General features: G+C 44.1%; 1 pseudogene; it reads left to right on the top strand.

The window, feature by feature from the left end:
- The first annotated feature begins 1,021 nt into the window (after positions 1 to 1,021).
- LOC114053601 lies at positions 1,022 to 2,816 on the top strand (annotated as a pseudogene).
- Positions 2,817 to 4,770: the final 1,954 nt, after the last annotated feature.

The following is a 4,770-nucleotide window of genomic DNA, read 5'->3' as shown; positions in this document are numbered from 1 at the left end:
CTTGTGCCTTTGTAGAGGTGGATGGGCCATGGATGTGACATATTGTATATATTTTTTGGCTTTTTCGATTTATTGATCAGTTTTGCTTCCTTTCTTTTTTTAACTTTAAAAACGTTATTTCCTGTAGGAGATGGCTCTCAGGGAGGGGGAGGAGCAGGGATGCTGGGAGAAAATTTTATGTAAAAAACAAAGACAAATAAAAATTCTTTAAAAAAAAAAAAAGACTGGAAAGGTAGGATAGGGACAGGATGTGGATGGCATTAAAAACCAGACCGAAGGTGTTCTATTTGATTCCAGACGCCAATAGGTAGCATTTGCCATTTATTGAGTTGGGGGGATGGGGATGAGGATGACTTGGTCAGATCTGCCCTTTGGGAACATCACCCTGGCAACCCGATGGCAGATGAATTAAGAGTTTGGGGGAGAGACTTGAGGCGGGGGAACCAATCAGAGGGCTGCTGCGGTAGTCTAGGTTTGAAGTGATGGGGGACTGCACCAGAGTGGGGGTCATGTTGATGCAGAGAAGGAGGCGTGTGGGAAGGGCGCTGCCAATGCAGAAATCCTAAGCCTAGGCCAGCCATTGGAGGAAAGTCGCCGCACTGTCGCGACGAAGTGGCTCAAGGCGGGTTGGTGACCGGGTGGGACGGAGGTAGCCAGATGGACAAGATGGCGGCGCGGGAGGAGTCCGAGTGGGCGGGATGACGTCACGGCCCGAACCCCCGCCCCCACGCTGTGCGCCTCTCTCAGCCTGGCACGTCAGCCCAAAGCAGCAGCGGCGGGGGCAGCGGCCACTGCTTAAGTAGGAAGGCCACAGAGGCGGCGGTGGGGGCAGCGGAAGCCGAGAGCCATTGTCCGGCCTGCTGCTACCGCGCTCGGCCCCAAATCCGCAGAGACCCCGGGAGGAGGCGGAACTCCGTGCGGCGGCGGCGGCCTACACCGAGACCCAAGCCTAGGCCCCGTCCCGGCTCGGCTCGGAAGCTTGCGCCCGGTGGGTAAGGCCCATCTCCGCACACAATTCTCATCGCTATCGCCCCCTCCCCCACCGCCACCATTTCCGCCACAATCCCCGCTCCCATCCCCGCCCCCCCGTGCAGGATGGCGAGCAGCATAGTCGGGGGCAAATACGAGCTGCTGCGGAAGGTCGGGGCCGGCTCGTTCGGCGACATCTACCTGGCCATCAACATCACGAATGGCGAGGAGGTGGCGGTGAAGCTGGAGTCGCAGAAAGCCAAGCACCCCCAGCTGCTGTACGAAAGCAAGCTCTACAAGGTCCTGCAAGGCGGGGTGGGCATCCCCCACATGCGCTGGTACGGCCAGGAGAAGGACTACAATGTCCTCGTCATGGACCTCCTGGGGCCTAGCCTGGAGGACCTCTTCAATTTCTGCTCCCGCAGATTCACCATGAAAACCGTGCTGATGCTGGCCGACCAGATGATCAGCAGAATTGAGTATGTGCATACCAAGAACTTTATCCACAGGGACATTAAACCTGATAATTTCCTGATGGGGATTGGGGCTCACTGCAATAAGCTATTCCTTATTGACTTTGGACTGGCCAAGAAGTATCGAGACAACAGAACAAGACAACACATACCCTACAGAGAAGATAAAAACCTCACTGGCACTGCCAGGTATGCCAGCATCAATGCCCACCTTGGCATTGAGCAGAGCCGTCGAGATGACATGGAGTCCCTGGGCTATGTGTTGATGTATTTCAACAAGAGCAGCCTGCCCTGGCAAGGACTAAAGGCTGCAACCAAGAAGCAAAAGTATGAAAAAATCAGCGAAAAGAAGATGTCCACTCCTGTGGAAGTTCTATGCCAGGGGTTTCCTGCAGAATTTGCCATGTATCTCAACTACTGCCGTGGCCTGCGCTTTGAAGAGGCTCCAGATTACATGTATCTGAGGCAGCTATTTCGTATTCTTTTCAGGACTCTGAACCACCAGTACGACTACACCTTCGACTGGACAATGTTAAAGCAGAAAATGACCTAAAAGACAGTCTCTTCTAGTGTGTAGGGTCAGCAGACTCCAAAACCCCACAGGTTTCCAAGCATGAAGAGAAACATATGAAGTAGAGCAGATCAGAGCAGATCTTGTTACTCCCCAAATGTAGACATTTTAGTTCACATGTACACTTGCCAGTGGTGGTGGGCAACCATTTATGTGGTGTAAAGAACTTAATTTCAGTATAAACTGGCTGTGGTCAACACTAGTCCAGCATTCAGAGTTGTAGCTGCTGTGTTTGTGAATGTTAACTGACATAGTGAAACATGATGTTCAGTTTTCTATTTCATTTTTCAAGGGGAAATGTTAATTAAATGGTTGACACCAGCGGTGGAGGGAAATTGTGCATATGCCAATTTTCTGGTACCTTTTATTTTGATACAATTGTAACCCTGAATTTGTGCTTTGAGATCTTGTTTCAAAAGAATGGCATGAACAGTTTTCAACCATGGTTCTGATAATTGTAAATGCTACAATTGTACACTTGTGGAGTTTTGTTTCTTCCTCCCTGGGGTTTGAATGTTGTAAACTTAAACATTCTTAAATTTGTTGGCTTCTATGTGCAAGGCAGCTGACAAGGTAGCAACCAAAGATTTCAGTTTTTAAGCATATGAAAGACTCTGCCTGCTTACTGTGCTAGAAATAACATCATCTAAGTGAAAACTTAAAATCTTAGTGACTACTAGATTATCTGTAGTGCTCTGCATTAACTATAATGTTCTTGGTATTAAAAAAAAAAATAGCCTATTTGTCAAAGAAATTTTGTTAACATCTTATGAACCTGTATGTATGTTGCTTCTATAAATGTAATCACTGTAAACATCTATATGACTTGGAATTTTGTTTTCATGTTGAAATGAGAGTTGTTTTGTTTACAAATTCATTAAAAACTAAAAATTGACTCTTAAAAAAACAGATTGGATATGTTTGTTGAATACAAGTGAAGAGCTGAGGATGATGAATCTGGAGTGAGGAGCTGTGAACCTGGGTCATTGGGAAAATAGTGGTACCTTGGACAGTACTAGTGCTGTTGAGAAGGGGGAGGTGGAGGTGGAGAAAATGATAACATAGATATCTAAACACTAGAACTAGGAGCAGACGGAGGATTGGGCCAGTCCTATAGGCAATACTGGAGCTACAGCAAGCTTTTAGAATCATTTGATACAGCTTTTCAGTCTTAAAGATAAGATGTGACTAATTTTGAATAGGCTGTCCTAGTGTAGTTCAGAAAGCAGTGTGCTTTCTGGCAATCACTAGATTATTGTTGACAGAGATAAACAGCGTATTTCATATTTTAGTTGCATTCACTCTTAATTTCTATAAACTCTACTGTTTCCAAACTATGTTCTCTGATAAGATATCCAGCTTCACCAATGACTGCTGTATTGGTTACCAATGCCAAGTTAAGCTAGAAATATAGGAATATTTACATTTGAATACTTAATACAATCAACCAGAGGAAGAGCATTGTCTCCCAAACCAAGGTTTCTGCTAGGTGATAGCTCTAATTCATGAATCAATTAGAGCATTCAGATTAACTTTCTCTTCTCATGTTACATATACATATTATTTGAGGTATTCTAAAATACAACCCCTTTGGTCTTTTTCCAAATCATAATATGAGAAATTTATAAACATCACTAACAAAATAATCTCATGAACCCATCAAAGTTAATTGTTTATTATTAATCCAAATTGATGCATCTCTTAAGGAAAAACATTCCATGTATCTATATTTTGACATTCAGAAACCAATATAGAGGAGCTATCACTTTAATCACAGCAACAAAGGAATAGCAGCATCAATTGCCATTCACAGATCAAATATGCCATGAAACATTATACTTCATTGTTTTAGCAAAATCAATAGAAACAAATGTCAGATGCTAACATCTAAAGTTGGCTCCTTGAATTCACATATTTTTCCAAATCTACAAGGATATCAGTGTCTTTAGAATTAGGTTGGAAAATTAGATAATCTCAGCTATCAATTTAGATAGGAGTAGTCTCTTTAGAGAGTGTCTTTTCACCTAGAGTTTCTCAGAGAAGGATTTTCTTCTCTCCCCAGTATAAGATCTTCATTGCCCTTTTGGACCATGAATTCTAGAAAAATTCTGTGTTCAGCATGTGCTTTGGCAAGAGATGGGGATTGTTTTTCCTTAGGAAATAAGATACCCTGAATTTATAATTAAAGCATTTCTCCAAGAGGAGATTATAGTTCTACAGGCATGTCAGCTCCTCTCTATCTTGATCTTCTTAGTTTGAGGATGTCTTTCTTATCCTTTTGTGGCAATGTTTGCAACCCTAGAGTTTCCTTTTTCCCTTTACTATTTTTTGATTGTTTGTTTTGTTTTCACTTCCTGGAGATTCCCATGGCTGACAAAAAATAAGGACCCTAACCTCCTTCCAGGTCACGTGAACAATATGGCATACTAGACACTTGCTCCAATCTCCACAATCTCTCAGACCTCCCCAACACAGAAATTATGTGCCAAAGATAAAAAGACTTCAGCTGTTTCCATATTTTAGGACACTCAGAATCCAAAAGAAGGTTCAAAAGCCAACCAAACAAAAAAACTCTTAGGAACTGATGCTCAGTGACCCTGAGTTCACTCCGCACCCCTCCCCCACCCCATGTGCTACCAGCAGGAAAGCCAAACTAGCATGCCTTCACCCTGTTTCCCCCCTCCCTCTTTCCAGTACCATAGAGACCCTGGCTCCAAGCTGTGGAAGTTTGTTTGGGTCTCAACAGCCAGATTAGCC

This window comes from Vombatus ursinus, unplaced genomic scaffold (genome assembly GCF_900497805.2).
Source record: "Vombatus ursinus unplaced genomic scaffold, bare-nosed wombat genome assembly UNPS02004142.1, whole genome shotgun sequence".
Classification (NCBI taxonomy): Eukaryota; Metazoa; Chordata; class Mammalia; order Diprotodontia; family Vombatidae; genus Vombatus; species Vombatus ursinus.
Note: the sequence above shows the minus strand (reverse complement) of the source record. Positions and strands in the feature narration are given on the sequence as shown.